A 17,175-nucleotide genomic window follows, 5' to 3' on the forward strand; every position below is an offset into this window, starting at 1 on the left:
AGCACTGGAAATGCTGAAGGCGGAGTTCGGTGTGCGATTCTGGCAACTACATGTTAACGCAAAAGAAATCCGTCTTTTCCAGAACCCCTTTCTTGCCGACATCGATGAAGCCCAGTCTTCTTATCAGTTTGAGTTGGCCGAGTTACAGAACTGTGATGTTCTGAAAGATGTATTCAAGCCCAATAGTCTCATTGACTTCTATGCTACCCTCCCAAACGACACGTACCCTAACATAAAAAAACACGCACTGAAGATGTTTACACTTTTTGGCAGCACGTATATCTGCGAGCAAACCTTTTCACACATGAAACAAAACTCAGATGAGATCAAGATTGACAGATGAACATCTGCATCAGTGTTTGAGACTGGCTGTGACTAGAATGGAACCTGACATTCAACTTCTCACCAGCCAGATGCAGGCCCACAGTTCACACTGATGAACATACATAGGTAAGATCACTTTTCTGAGTATAAACACATTTAATCATAATAAAATCTACTGGGATAAAATCCATCTCCACAACCATACTGGTAGTGAAATGTATTGTGCTGTGTAGGTGCTGTATCACTTAGTTCGGTTTCTCAGCCTGCTTGCTTTGTGGTTTTCACAGGGAAGTTGATGAGAGAGAGCTGCAAACAGCGGTGTCTACAAGCCTACTGGAACCTACAAAAGGATTATAAGGAAGGAACACAAGAACTTTGAGAGACTGCTCATATGAGTTGTGTTGCAGTCTAGCAATGGCTTTTAGCAGAGTGTTCCAACTAGAAAATCTTTCAAATCTAGCACTTCCTAGTTTACCTTCTGACAGAGTGGTGGTACAGGTCACAACCTCTGGCCGCAGTTCTGGATCCACGTCAGGTTCGACAAGGCTGAAGGGCTCCCCCTGTCTTTGACTTTTCCTCGGGCTTGTGAGGAAAGCAGGTCCACTCAGCCATGTAGAGAGAGAGAGCTGTTCAGCAGGTAGTGTTCTCGTGGCATGATCAGCTGGATTCAGATGAGTTGGCACAAAATGCCACTGGTGCACCTGTGTGAATCGCCTGATACGTTCTACTCGGTTATGGACGTAGACATAAAACCGTCTCTTCTCATTAAAGATGTAACCCAGCACCACTTTTGAATCTGTAAAAAAGTTAACTTCATCCAAATCAATGTCTAGCTCTTCTTGAACTAATTCTGCTACTTCCACAGCCAGCACTGCAGCGCAGAGCTCCAGTCTCGGGATGGTGATGTCTGGTTTTGGAGTGAGTTTCGCTCTACCGAAGAGGAAGCCCACTTCACTGTCACCATCAGCGTTGGTAAGCTTCAAATAAGCAACAGCACCCACTGCTTTTATGGATGCATCACAGAAAATGATTACCTCTTTCCTCTGTGCTGCGGACGAAGGGATTGAGGTGTACATCCTTGGGATGCTCAGCTGCTGTAAGTGCTTTAAAGAATCTTTCCATCTTTCCCACATACCCTGCTTTTCTTCTGGCCGCTGTTCGTCCCAGTCACAGACATCAGAAGAGATGTCTCTCAGAATGACACGACCTTCAATGCTGACAGGCACCGCAAAGCCGAGGGGGTCAAACAGGCTGTTGATGACTGATAGCACTCCAGGCTTTGTAAATGGCTTCTCATTGGTGCTCACCTGAAACATGAACAGGTCTGTGGACAAGTCCCATCCTAATCCTAGGGTACGCTGCATAGATGGTGTACTTTGTCCAAGATCCAGGCCCTGTAGCCCGGTGGCCAGATCTTCATCTGGAAAGGCGCTTGTGATAGTCGAACTGTTGGATGAGATCTTGTGCAGGCGTATATTTGATTGTGCCAGCATTTTCTGAGTTCTGCGCAGCACATTAATAGCCTCGGTCTCTGAAGAGAAGGATTTCAATCCATCATCCACAAGAAAATGGCGTTTGATGAACATCCTTGCATCACATCCATAGTCTTCCTCGCCTTCGATGGCTGTTCTTTTTAGCCCATAGATGGCGACTGATGGTGATGGACAATTTTCAAATACATGGACCCTCATTCGAAACTCTGCAATGTCTCCATCCAGGTCGTGGTTCTGAAACCACAAGAACCGAAGGTAATCCCGGTGTTCCTCTTTGACGATGAAGTTGTGGAACATTTGATCCACATCTGCTATCACTGCATAAGGTTCGAGTCTGAATCAGATGAGCACACCGACCAAGGTATTGTTGAGATCTGGGCCCTTGAGCAGCACATCATTAAGGGATACGTTATGGCATTGAGCGCTGGAGTCGAAGACTATCCGAATTGTTCCAGGCTTTTGCGGATGGTAAATGCCAAAGCTCGGGAGATACCAGCATTCTTGATCAGCACTAATGGGAGGAGCGTGTTCTGCATGGTTCTTCTTAAACCTCTTCTCCATAAAATCCACAAAATGATCTTTCATCTCTGTGTTCTTTTTCAGCGTCCGACGGAGGGACATTAGACGATGGACAGCTTGACCTCTGTTGTTGGGCAGGCGCTGTCGAGTGGAACGAAAGTGGAGTGGAGCCATCCAACTATTTGCCTCATCTTTATGGAATTCTCTGTTCATGATATCCAGAAATGTCTGGTGTTCTACAGAAAGTGCCAGCTTATAATCATCTACTGTTTGCTTGAATATGTGTTTGCCTACATCCTCCTTAGTCTGCGTCTTTTCATGTAGGGGGCAGGTGTCTGTGTACCTCTCCCTGACGTGTATTCTGCTATCACAGGGGGTGAGAAAACTGGGTCGCCCATTTTCAAGTATGCCTGTCTTGAAAGAACTCACAGTGGGTTTGTGAGCTCCTCTGAGGCAAACGTCCCCTATGATCACCCACCCTAGATCAAGACATTGAGCGTAAGGTGCGTCATGTGGGCCGTTCACCTGACTGCGTACCTTGTGTGCCCTGATGATATCCCTGCCTAGGAGGAGAAGGATCTCTGCAGAGGGATCCAGTGGAGGTATCAGAGACGCGATGGACTTCAGATGAGGGTGATGAGCTGCAGCCTCAGGAGTAGGTATTTCTTTCCTGTTATCAGGAATCTGGTTACATTCAGTGAGTGTCGGTAATGGCATGGATGTTTTCCCATCCATCCCCTCAATGGTGAAGCCGTTGACTCTTCTTCCGCTGGTGTTTGTTATGCCAGAGCATGTCTTCATTGTATATGGTAGAGCTTCACTTTGTACGTCAAACATATCAAAAAAGGAAGACCTTGCCAGTGATACATTGCTCTGGTCATCTAACATTGCATACATTTTCTTCTTCTTTTCAGGGAACTTGGTTGGATAAACATAGACCAGGCAAATCTTCGAGCATGACTTTCCCTGTAGCCCCTTTCCACATACCTCTGTGCAACTGGACGAGGTTTTAATGGAGTTTGGGTTGTCTGGCTCCCCGCCTTGACCCTCTGTAGGTGTCTTTGGATCTTTCACTGACCAGGGCAGTGGGCCAGCATGCAGTGCTGACACGTGACTGTTGCTGTTGCACTCTGAACAGTGAATCACTGCTTTGCAGTCTTTGGCCCGGGTGCCTTGTCGATATGCAACATTTGTATCAGATGGAATGCTCTTTGAGTAAACCTTTTCTCTCATCCAACGTCTTCATTCTAATAGGCCAGTCATTTTAGTGATATACCCACCACAAATTGCAATAGTAATGAAACTTGGCATTTTTGCTTCTTTTGACCCATGTAATAACATAGTAAAAGTCAAGGAAAATCGAGGCATTGGAACACATTCATTTCGAGCAACCACTTTTTGAAAGTTATGCATGAAAATACGCTAATAGAAATGTTATTTCTTTCACATTTCTCAAAAGATGTCAGTTAGGATGTAGTTACCTTATTTTTGTCTTTCAATTGATCACAATGCATAAAAAATGCCTGTAACATGTAGGGGAGAGCGGGGTTGGTTGGCACACAGTTAATTTCCAGGCCTGTAGAGGGCACTGCCCAAAAAATGTAACATTAAAATAAATGATTGCCCTCTTGACCTGAACATATTAAGTTTATCAAAACATCTGAAGGTCACTATCTGTTGAGGTGAGGACAACTTTTCAATTTTGCAGTGTCAAAACAAAAAAAATGCCCCTCCCACTAATACATTACAGAACTGTAGTACAAAGAGATATAGAAAATGTATTAATTTCAGTTGATAGAGATAGGAATCAGCTATATTTTTATATGAAATTTGAAAGTCAGTGGTGAGTGATGCTAGCTGGCTAACATCATTTTAGTAGAGAGGTGTGTCCTAATGTGGGTAGGGTTGGTGGGCACACTGATTTTGGGGTTGGTTGGCACATGTTAAGCCATTGGGTGCAATTGTATTAACTTATTTGGTTAAAATTAATATGATCTAGTTTGTTTAGAGGTCTATGGGAATAGCCGGCCTGGGGAAGTTTGGCTTCAGTGTCGCTCATACACGTACACACACTCACACACATCACACACACTATACAAACTGTTATTTGGTTAAAAATGGAAAGTGTTGTGTTGAATGTTTATGTTTTCTGGTTCTTGTATGAAGCCCCCCTCTCCCCTAAGGGTAAATACATTGAGATAATTAACGTTTAATAGCCTTTTGGTTTTTTTTCAGTTGAACCAGTAGCATGGACGATTGCGTTTTCTGCGGCAAGTCTCTCGGCAATGGCGAACAAACCACGAAAGTAGGTGCCAAGGGGTGTGATGGAATAAGCAAGGCAAATGACTTACGGCAGGCTGATATAAGTGTTGCACCTGGACAAGTTGTACACACCAAATGCAGGAAGGACTTCTGCTCCCAACTGTCTATTGAGCGAGACAACAGAAAACAGAGATATGACTGTACTGGTGGTTCCAGCGGCACTGTGTGTGCGCGTCGATCTGCCAGTCCTGCGTTTCACTACAGTGAACACTGTTTGTTCTGTGGAACACCAGACAAGTACCAGGGCAGAGAAAAAACACATAAACTTATACCAGTCCGAACAATGGACTTCCAGAGGAAGGTTACAGAGAGCTGTGTTGAACGCAATGATGCATGGTCAGAGACAGTAAAGGCTCGAGTAGAATTCGCCCAGGACTTGCATGCCGCTGACGCAGTCTATCACAATATATGTAGCATAAACTTCAGAACTGGGAAGCAGATTCCTCGCCAGTTCTTTACAGTGCCAAGCAAGCGACCTAAGTATGGTAGACCGGTTGATGTCACACGGAATGATGCATTCATAAAAGTTGCAGAGTACCTCAAAGCCAATGACGAGGAACAGACAACGATACCGGATCTCATAGAGAAAATGGGGGGATTTCTTGCTGGAACTGATTGCACACCTTATGGATTCACCTACATGAAGGAATGTATCCAAAAGCACTTTGGTCAGGATATCACCATCGCTGAAATAAATGGCAAAGAGAATGTTGTGACCTTTCACCACAGGGCCTCTGCGATCATTCAGGAATTCTATCAAAGGCCAAAGGAGACATCATCTGAAGCTGAGAAGATGATACTGATTAAGACGGCAGCAAAACTGATCAAAAGTGATGTCAAATCCGTTGAACAGTCGATAGATATGTACCCATGTTCAACTGAAATGACCTCAACAGAAGAAGCCATGTCGTTCCTACCTGAATCAATAAAACTCCTTCTTCAAACACTCTTTGTGGGCCAAGATGCTGATAGGAAAGTTGGTTCTCTAGGCCAAGCAATCATGCAGGCAATTTGTCCCCGAGTGCTGCTGGCACCCCTACAGATAGGACTGGGTGTACAGATGCACCATCATTTTGCATCAAAGTTCTTGATCGACACGCTCCATGCCCACGGATATTGCAGTTCTTATCGTGAGATACAAAGGTATGAACGGAGTGCAGCAGTTGCACTAGGGACAGACATACCAAACTACCGGCCAGAGCAGGTCATCCAATATATGGCGGACAATGTTGATCACAACATCCGTACAATAGATGGCCTCAACACATTCGACGGGATGGGAATGATTGCGTCTGTCACTCCAGGTACCCGGACATCAACAAGAGTGCCACGTGTGTCTGTGACACTGAAGGATGTTGTAGCTGTGGGCCGGATAAACATCCGACATCTGACATCACCTTGCGATGGGCTAGATACTCTGAGGTATGAGGTTCTACAAGATGAGATGGAAAAGGACAGATCTACCAACCTTGACCTCCTCTTGAAGCTGTACCTCACATTGCGCTCACCACGACCAGCATGGTCTGGCATGATGCAAGCCGTGCACACTGGTGTACATCCAGGTCAGTCTGCAGTCTTCCTGCTTCCCATGATCGACATGAACAGCAGTGATCCAACTTGCATCTATTCAACATTGACATTTCTATCTGAGCACGCCGAACAGTACAACGCAAAGGTCATCATCACATTTGACCAACCACTTTGGTGGAAGGCGCTTACCATCATCGAAAGTCAATCGGAGGGCAGTGACTTGCGTAAGATTGTACTGCGCATGGGAGGCTTCCACATGTTGATGAGCTTCTTGGGGAGTATTGGAAATATCATGTCAGGACCTGGACTGCGCTCTGTTCTGGAACTGGTGTATGCCGAGAACACTGTAACGCACATGCTGTCTGGCAAGGCATATGACCGAGCTATCCGTGGGCATCTCTTGGTTGATGCAGCACTGAACACTCTCCTCGCAGAAAGGATACTTGGTACGCTAGTGCCTACTTGTTCGCAGGCTAAGGATGATGGTCCTCAGGGCACTTTAGGAGATGACGAACCAAGTGAAGACGAGATAATGCAAAGCATAGATGATGCACAGGCAAGCTATGGCTGCAATACATGGACATGATAGACATTCTGAGGACATTCCTGAGGTCGGAACGCACTGGTGACTGGCGTCTGCACATGCACGCTTTGCACGACATGTTGCCCTACCTGGCAGCTGCAGGCCACAATCTCTACACCAAATCTCTTTACGTCTACCTGCAGCGACTGTAACGACTGTCTATTCAGCATCCCGAGGTCCACCATCAGTTCCAGAATGGATATCACGTAGTGCGGCGCTCAGATCGGTACTGGGCCGGCTTGTCCACAGATCTTCTGATCGAGCAAGTGCTCATGAGAAGTGTGAAAACCACAGGGGGACTGACAAGGGGTCGTGGCATGAGCGAGTCGCAAAGGATCACATGGCTGCTGTCCACCCCCATATGTGCAGAGGTCAACATGGCCTTGCAAGACTACACACGCAGTATGGGACCAGTGACCAGCACAAAGAACAAAGAGCAGCTCGACAAGCACGGGACACAGATGACACGCACAAACTCATTGGCTACCTGTCATCAAAGGATCCCTTTGGAAACGATCCAACTCTGCAAAGCATTGACACTGGCATCACAGCTGGAGATTTGGTCAATGCTGACCAAGCAGCGTCAGTGGGCAGGAAGATCTTAGATGGAATGGTTGACAAAAAGGTTCTTGATCACACGTTCAAGAAAAAAAATCAGGTTGTGACTTTTGACACACATTCATCAGTGAAAACTGGCAAAGAATCTGTTCTGATAGATCCACAACTGTTGTTCCAACGTCTGAGTACGACAGGATCACGCTGTGATGACCTCACTGATGTCTTCAAGTACGAACTATGCAGTTACCCACCAGCACTGTTTCAGACCATTTATATCCTGCTTGAGGCCGACAAGCCAGCGCTAGCTGAGGCCATTTGGAAACAACTCCCCCTTGCCGTTCGCAACACAGTGCTGCCACAGAATGTGCAATATGTTCTGGATGGTGGGGCATTGCTACACAGAATTCCTTGGAATTCTGGCGAGACCTATGAAGGAATCTCCAGTCACTACGTACGATATGTTAGAGACAGGTATGGTAACGCTGTCATAGTGTTTGATGGATATGTGAGCGCACCCTCCACCAAAGATGTAGCGCACAGCAGGCGCGTTCGATCTCACAGCAGTCCCCTTGTCAACTTCACAAAGGACATGGTATGTACTATGAAGAAAGATGACTTCCTTGCCAACCAAACAAATAAACAACGCTTCATCAATCTACTGAGTGATGACCTTCAACGGCAGCACAACGATGTTCTTCATGCAAGGGCAGGTGCAGATGTCCTCATAGTGGAGACAGCCATTGCATGTGCAAACACCAAGGACACTGTGCTAGTTGGCGATGACACCGATCTTCTTGTTCTCCTATGCAGTCGTGCTGGGCCCACATCACACAACCTGTTCTTCCAACCTGAGCCTAAGCTGACGTCAAGGAGGCAAGCAAGATGTTGGAATATCGGGCAAATGCAAAAGACAGTTGGACGCCATGTGTGTGACAAGCTTCTTGTCGCACATGGACTCCTGGGTTGTGATACCACGTCAAGACTGTACTCAATTGGCAAATCAGCAGCTTTGAAGAAGCTGAACTCCAGTGCGTATTTCTCCGAGCTTTTGGCAACGTTCAACACTCCTGGAGCGTTGAAAGAGGATGTCATGACAGCTGGAGAAAATGCCCTGGTTTGCTTGTATAATGGCCAGCCCGGGGAAACACTGGACATGCTGAGGCTTCAACGCTTCTGCCAGAAGGTTTCAACAAGCACTGTCAGAGTTGAGCCTCGTACCCTGCCCCCTACATCAGCATTTGCAAAGCAACATTGCCTACGGGTGTATGTTCAGGTTCAGCAGTGGCAAGGAGTTGGCATGGATGCCAATGGTTGGGGATGGGCTATCCGTGACGAGAGAATGGTTCCCGTTATGACTGAGATGAAGCCTGCTCCAGATTACCTGCTAGATGCCATCCACTGTGGCTGCAAAGCAGACTGCAGCACCCGACGATGCAGCTGTCTCAAGTACAGCCTGGAATGCTCTTCCGCCTGCAGTGAATGCAAAGGACTTCACTGTTCTAATGTGACCTTGCCAGAACCAGAAAGTGATCCAGAAGAAGATTAATAATTTGTCAATGTGGTCTGGTACATGGAGATGTTCATTCAATTCATTCATTCAGATATCGTTTTTTGTTTTTCAGGATTTTTCTTGTAATAAAAGAATGCTGAAATGATTATTGCTCTACTTCTTTTCATTGAATTTTCATATCTTCAAGAGATAATTACAGGAAATATCAAGGTTCATGTTTCCAGAGACATATTCAAGCAATGGGGCAGGAGAACATGAACACCGACAGAAATGTCCTACCCTACCCCCCAAAATGCATTACACTTTGAAGCTGGCATGTGGTTAAAATACATTATAACTCCATTGAAGCAATGTTTATATACTAAGAGATGAACCTGTTCAGATAAAGCCATCACATTGCAGGTCTCAGGGACATAAAATTGCAAGATCTGATTAGGATTTATCAAGAAAACAGTTGTTAAAAACAGTTGTCTAAAATATACACTGAAAATTGTATGCAGATTTTCTCTTAAAACCTTCTCTTAAGGATTGCAAAATTTGGGAATGTTCCAATGCTCCGATTTTCCTTGACTTTTAGTATGTCATTCTCCACTACATTTGACATTGAAAAATGTCTGTTTCATTACTATTGCAATTTGTGGTGGGTTTGACCCAAAAATGGCATAGATTGACTGGCCTAGTAGTCTCCTGGAGTGCTGCGGCGTGGTTTCTTGGGCACCGGGACAATGCAGGAAGTCTTTCAGATCTCAGGCACCTTCATTAACTTCAAAGAGAGACTGAAGAGGTGTTGAAAAGCTCCTGCAAACTGTCCAGCGCACAAGTTGAGTGCCCGGGGGTTGGTGTTGACTGGCCCCCCGGCCTTTCTCACATTGATCTTCGAAAGCTGATTCCTGACCTGTCCGGAGGTTAGGGGTTAGGGTTAGGGTTAGTGGTAGGCTGTCTCCTGACAAGGGGCTTGTATTTGGGAACAAGCCTGATCAGGTTGTGGTCTGAGCTGCCAAGGGGTGGGAGAATAGTGGAGCTGTATACCTCCTTAACATTGGCATACGGCAGGGCCAGTGTCTTATTTTTCCTAGTGCCACTGGTCACATACTGGGTGGAATTTGAAAGGCTTTTGGAGACTTTAACATGGTTAAAATCTCCATTAACCATGATAAATGCACTGGGGTGCCGCTTCTGTAATCCCGCGATGGAGGAGTGGAGGACATCATTCGCCTGCTTGGTGGGATCTAAACAACAACAGCGATGGTGTGTGAGAACTCCTTAGGTAAAAAAAATACGGCCTCAAACTCACCGCCAACAGCTCAATGTCCGGAGTACAAATACTGTCCTTTACCGATACGTGTCCAGGGTTACACCATTGTTTGTTAATCAAGACGGCAAGTCCTCCTCCTCTATTCTTGCCGCTCTGCTTGTCTCTGTCGGCTCGTATAAATCTCCTCCTATTATTTGCCCTCTTTTGCCTCACGCAGGCTCCAGTGCATGTCCCCCGTCTATGTCTGCGTATAACAGCTGGTAAATGCCTCGGTTGCGCTGCAACTCGGCCACGGAGGGAGAGGAGCACTTCTCTTGAGTAAGAGATAGTCCTGCTGTTGCTATCCATAGAAAAGTCGTAAAAAAAAATCCTACCAATAATATATACCATTTGGAAATCAATGTCCCAACACTTACAATTAAATGAAGTACAGTATAAAGTAGCAGTAGTGCAGAAAAAAAATAGAGAAAAGACAAGAAAAAGTGGAAACAAAGGAGAGCTGCTTAAACAGGCCGCCACTCACGGCGGCGCCAAGTAACTAGTGAGGGCAGTCTCTGTGCTGTGATGGGCTAAACCAGACTGAAATGGTTCATAGAGCTCGTGGTTGGACATGTGTTGTTGGAGTTGGGCGGCAACTGCTCTTTCCAGGAGTTTGTCAGGAAAGGGAGGTTGGAGATAATGTGAGATGAATCAATATATTGAAGTGGAACTTTAAATGGCATAATTCACTGTTTCCGGACAGAACAAAGCTCGAACTTCCGGTAGTAGCGGACGTTATTGTTTTTAGCCTCAAGTATCATGTAGTTAAAGGAAGATCGAGTGTGTGAGTACAACAATGATACGTGGATATACATACTACCACTCTTTGACGCTACATTATCATGTATCTTTGTGTATTTAATTATGTAACAATCCCATTGAATGTCTGATTAATTACGTGAATGAAGGTAACATGTGAGAATTATTACAGAAGAAGATGACGTAGCCAAATACGTCATGGATCCTCCTCCGTTTGCATCAGCTAATAGAAGATATTATGCCCATGTGACGACAGGGGGCCAATAGGATCTGGCCCCCGCTGCTAACCAATGAGTGACAACGAGACCGGAGGAACCTTAGAGTAGAAAACTATTTGAAAAGTTGGAGATCAGCCCTTTTTCCTACGATGCTGTAGACAGCTAACCACTTAAAAGTGGACTGTGGACGAGTTAAATGGGAGAAGACTTCGGCCGAGTGTCCATTGTAAACTTGTCATATAATTTGTGTTCATAAATCCTATTAAATTTAGATGAGCAGTCTATTGGATTCTTTTAGACCATATTATTATAGAAATTAAAACCCTTCAATAATGATTCAGAATAATACAGTTTAATAATACAATGTTATGTTAGTGTGTATACATTGTTAGAAAAAGTGTTTCCATCAGAATTAGTGTGTAACTTTATCTGGAGGAGAGTAGGGGTGTCTGCTGCAAAGGCTAGTATACATGTCTGTATACAGGTCCCCCATTCTCTGTCTGTGTGTGTGTTTGTGTGTGTGTGTGTGTGTGTGTGTGTGTGTGTGTGTGTGTGTGTGTGTGTGTGTGTGTGTGTGTTTTAATATTTTTCACATTTTCTGAAGCTAATGGGGTACGAGGTTATGACTGGGAAAAATAACAGTTGTAAAACTCCTCTCACTTGATGCGGAACTTTGGTGAAGGTCAAGAAGCAGTCAATGTGATGGAATGCATCCAGGACACGTGTGCGGAAACGTACGTACGTAAATGCAAATAAAGAAACGGGAGGTGGTTTGTCCTCCTACCCCCAAGTCAACCAATAAGCAGTAATAAAAGTGCTAGAACAATGTTTTTTAAGCAGTATGATCCCGGGGTCTGCTCAGACTTTGATTCATGTCTTTGACATAACAAAAAGTTATATTGCCTCAAACTTTGACTGCCTCCAGCAACTTCTTCGGATCCTGATAAAATGGGGGAGGAAGTCCGGACCTTAAACTGGCCCAGACTGAGATTTTTTCCACCATCAGCCTCGTTGCCGTCAGGGATCAGGCCAATGACGTTTGTGACGTCAGCAAAGTTGACAATGGTGTTGAAGCTGTGCGTTGCCACACAGTTGTGTGTTAACAGGGAGTAGAGGAAAGGAGCGAGCACACAGCCTTGAGGGGCTCCAGTGTTGAGGATCAGGGTGGAGGATGTGAAGTTTTCCACCCGCACTGCCTGGGGTCTGCCTGTCATAAAGTTCAGGATCCAATCACCAAGGGGGCTGTTCAGCCTGAGGTCCCTGATCTTGATGACGAGCTAGGTAGGCACAATAGTGTTGAAAGCTGAATGGTAGTCAATGACCAGCATTCTCACCAGTGGCGCCCCTTAAGCAGATGAAGCGATGCTTAATAAAAATGTTCACAAAAGCGAAAAACGTCACATAGACGTGTTTTTGTTATATTTAATGATTCATTACTTGCTTGTGCTGCTGTGTATTGCATAGACAAACTGACAAAGTAAGCTGTACAAACAGTGACTCTCACAGGCCAAACGTGGCATTACACAATTAAGCGCTGCTTCAAGATGTTAAGCGTTTGGCTGGCGGTCAATGGGACAATATCTAATGTTTTGATTGGTCAATTCACCTTTTGAGGCGTTGTCGTTAAACGCCGCTTCACAGCTTTGAATCCATTTTGCGCATCCTTGTAAAGATGATTGACAGTAAGTCTGACAAATAACAATGTTCATCACCACCAACTCTCTGCTACAATATTCTGTGTGTCTGTGTTAGTGCTTTGCAGTGCTAACCTTTAAAGAGAGTACAACATAAACGTGAGATTTCGAAAAAGGCCTTTCTTTCAGCAAACTTCAACGACGTGGTCGACAGGATTAACAGGATGGGCTCTAGTGAGTAAGACTGAAATTAATACGGAGAAAGTTGGAGGGAGTTGACAGACAAAACAGGGAGAGTTTCATTGCAAGGTAGGCTAAGTTTGATTATTTTAACGATGCTAGCTAGGTAGCTAGCTAGCATCTGACTAATCTAAAACAAGAAAACGTGTTTATAGAAAACGTGCGGCTGAGGTTATTAACTTAAGACTACAGCGAAATGAGAGCCAAATCGTGTTTTCTGGCTGGAGCAGCACTTTAAACTACCATAAAGCAGGCTAAGTTATAAGATAATATTCCAATCAACTGATTTCTTTTTAAACGTGACTTGCTTAGGTGGGTTTTGTTTACTAGTGGCAACGGTTGCTAATAGGGATGCAAATTATCGATTAATTCATTAATCATTAGTTGATTGACCTTATCGATCGATTAACGATTAACTGATATAAACGGCTTTTTTCCTGAGAATGTAAATTTCTCAGTGTATCAATAGTGTCTTTAACATTAAAAGCTAAATATTGCTTATTTACTGAATAAAAATGCATGCTATATTGCACAATTGATGTTTTATTGTACCAGTTAGGATAATGTGCAGATAATGGCATTTATGTAGTTTAACAAAATACATTAAGCACAGAAAATTAAAATACATAACAAAATAATTGTGCACTGGCTCACCTGTCGCATGTGAAACATTAAGCAAAATAAAATTAATTTTAAATAGAAATCTAAACAATATGGGTAGGCCTAGCCTACACAATATTAAGCCTACACATTATAATCTGGTTAACTACATATGTAAAACTTGAAACATTAGCAGCATTTATAATCCCCTTTGGTCTGAGAAAGGTAACAGTAAGATAACTAGCCCTGGAAACTTCAAATATATTCTGAACACAACTTAAATCATCCCCGAGGAAGGTGACAGTAACATTAGAGGGCGACCCTTAGAACAGTCAAATGAAGATATAGGCTACCTCTCCTGAAACAAAAACATTCCTGTCTCAATGTGTTTTGAATAGGCTCCTGACCTAGACCCCTCTATTTTTGTTCAAGAAAATAAGCATATTAACGTGGTCAGGAGTAAGTCGTGTGCGCAGCCTGTTTACAGTCAGGCCAGCTGCTGAGAATACACGTTCTGATGGGACAGACGTGCCCGGTATGCACAGATATCGTCGTGCCACATTTGCCAGCCTCGGAAATCTTCCTTCATTGACTTTCCACCATTCTGTGGGACTGGAATCAAGGAGTGGTGAGGCATCCTTCAGAAACATGTCCACTTCCTCTTTAATGTCATCGTTGCTGCTGGTGGTATAGTTTTCACCCAGTAGAAGAGTCATAGCAGAAGTGTGTCTCTGAAGTGTAGCTCCCTGGACTGGCACATCATCTCCAGTGGTGGCTTCATTTGTTGATGTGGAGTCCACATGTTCTTCCATAGCCAGTTCAAGCAGTTTGGTATTAGCTGAGATCCTGCTTGCTGGGCTTAGAAATCCCAGGTGCTTATGCCGTGGGTCCAGCATCGTTGCTATCATTGGTGTTGTTGATGTGAGGTCTTCAGACTCAACCTGTTAAAATTAAATAAAGGAGAAAGCTAGCATTAGAGTTTTATTTAATAAGGTTTGACATGACAAGGGTACAACTGCATAAAAACGCAGTTTACACTGTGACAATGTGTTGGTGATAAGTGATTCACCCCATAATCTGTTATATAGCTCAAATGTGATCGAAGAGTTTAATTAATTAATGGCCATAGCTTACCTTCATCCGTTCCCCCAACGAAGTGCGCACTTTAGATTTGAATTCCGCCACTCTGTTGCTGTCTCCATTTGCCATCTTGAGATGCGTGTTAATCAGACTAAATGTGATGGGGTACGTGTTGGATATGGATACCTCCGCCTCTGCTGACATTACAGTAGTAGCACATTGGAGAGCCTCTAGTGCTGGCGCTATGTCCTCCATAAGCTGCCAGAAGTCGTCTCTCAACTCCAGCGTCCTCGCATCTGAAAGCTTGGTCTCTGAGCGGTCTGATAGCACAGCACACACGGCCCATCGCTGTTCTACGAGTCTGCCAAACATCGCATGTACAGAGTTCCACCTGGTCTTACAGGACTGAATGAGCCGATGAGCTGGTAGCTGCATTTGTCTTTGTTTTGCTTCTAGCGCTTTCGTTGCTGGTGTGCTGTGATTGAAGTGCTTGACCAGCCTGCCAGCAGCTCCAATTACTCGGTTGACACCAGCAGCAGCGAATCCGTCATTGACGGCCAGATTTAAAGTATGAGCAAAGCAACACACTGACTTCCAACTGACTCGTGCGGGGTTGTTTGCTGAAACAATGTTCCGAGCGTTGTCGTGCACACAGGCTACTACACGGCCGGTGAGTCCCCATGACTCCACAGCCTGGTTCAGTTTGGCAGCTAAATTATCAGCTGTATGTCTCTCGGATAAGCTCTCCGTAAGAAGGACTGCCGACTTTACCTGCCAGTCGTTTTCAATATAGTGGCAAGTAATCGTGATGTAGCTTTCTGTAGTCAGTGCTGTCCAACAATCCGTCGTCAGAGCCACATTAGCCGCGGACAAACATGTTTTTAGCTTAGCCTTCTTAATTTCGTAGCGTGCCTCCAAGTTGGAAGTCACAGTCGCTCGCGAAGGGATGTTATATCCTGGCTCCATGAATTGTATCAGCTCCCGAAATCCCTCGGCCTCGGTGGTGCTAATTGGCATTATATCTCTTTCAATCATCCCGCAAATTCTCTGAGTAATGCCGTCTGCTTTTCTTTGGTCGCATACTCGCCTTCCCAGCACAGCAGCAATTGTAGGTTGTGAAGGCGACGGAATGGCTAACGTTACATGCAAGTTGTTCAGGTGGTATCTTAACGAACTTGTAGAGCTGTTGTATTTAAATGTAGCACCGCAAAGTTTGCATTGTGCGTCTTTTTCATCGTTAATTAATCTAAAATGCTCCCACACTCCACTCCGTTTTGACCGCCTCATCATTGTTTGTTTTAGTTTTTTTGCCGCCTCAAGTTTGTGTCTAGCTCTAGCGGCTCGCGAGAATCTCGGGTCACGTTCAAGAACGTCCTGTGGGAAACGGTCATAGATTACAATGTTCAATTAGTCACAATTAATTTAATTTAATCGAGTAAATTCTTTTCGACAATTAATCGATAGTCGATTAACCGTTAACATCCCTAGTTGCTAAGGAAAGAAAAGTCATGCAGGCAGTATAGTGTTTCTGCACTTTGAAACTGTTGGGTGTTTGCAGCTAAAACTGTTAGGATGTTTCACCTTACAGCAATAATATACCTGAATATTATTTGCTTAATCGTAAATAGTTTGTAAATATCTGAATTGAAGGGGGACATTTCTTCTACGTTTTGTAGTATGAGATTTATTTCTGGTGTTTGACTTTGTGGTAGGCCTACGTCAAGTTCATTCCACTCAAAATAGTTATTCTCCGGTTGTTACTTATTGTTAGTTTTTTTATGGAATAACCACAGTTGGCAATACATTTAATTAATTGTATCAAATCTTTAGTTTGTTTGTGTACTGCTGAGTCAGGCGTATGTAATAGGCTACTGTTTATGTCCCCCAAACCCCAGACAGGGACAAAGTGAAAATTCCAGTATTTTCCACAGCCATTTGACAATTATCAGTGGGAGCATGGTCAGGTAATGCTTGAATGCAGTAATATGTGATACCTTCAATCGGTTGAAAGTTCATCTCATAATTTTTAAGTCTCAATTTGTTTCTCCAAAATTCACTAGAAGTCACCGGTTAAGGGTTTAATTTTCAAAAATGTCCTATGGTGGGGCATGTCCCCTGTCCGCAACGTTGTGCTTCATACTTTATTTTATTTTATTTTAAGTGACACTTTCATCCTGTCCCGGATGGATTTATGGATATTCTCATGTGCATCATGCACACTTTTCAACTCGGCAAGCATTTAATTCATTCCTCACAATCAATTAAACAACAACAACAACAACAACAACAACAACAACAGAATAATTTGTCGTTATCCATGACCCCTTTCTTTAACATGGCGGAGATGTTTTAATTTTACTGTTACCCCATTTCATACTGGTCGCATAGGAAGCACGTATGTTTCATGTTTACTTCTCAGTTACTTTACTGTCACCAGGCGCTTTCACGATCGACTTGGCTTGGCTTGGCTAGGCTGATCACGCCGACGAGAGCTGCATGTGTCTGAGGGGG

General features: G+C 44.3%; 1 long non-coding RNA gene across 1 annotated transcript; it reads right to left on the minus strand.

The window, feature by feature from the left end:
- Positions 1-13,507: 13,507 nt before the first annotated feature.
- LOC134864036 (uncharacterized) lies at positions 13,508-16,144 on the minus strand. Its single transcript, XR_010165779.1, has 2 exons — positions 14,719-16,144; positions 13,508-14,525 (listed from the first exon to the last, which is right to left on the minus strand). It is a non-coding gene; the product is annotated as an uncharacterized LOC134864036 (long non-coding RNA).
- Positions 16,145-17,175: the final 1,031 nt, after the last annotated feature.

Source organism: Eleginops maclovinus, chromosome 5, assembly GCF_036324505.1.
Source record: "Eleginops maclovinus isolate JMC-PN-2008 ecotype Puerto Natales chromosome 5, JC_Emac_rtc_rv5, whole genome shotgun sequence".
Lineage (NCBI taxonomy): Eukaryota > Metazoa > Chordata > Actinopteri > Perciformes > Eleginopidae > Eleginops > Eleginops maclovinus.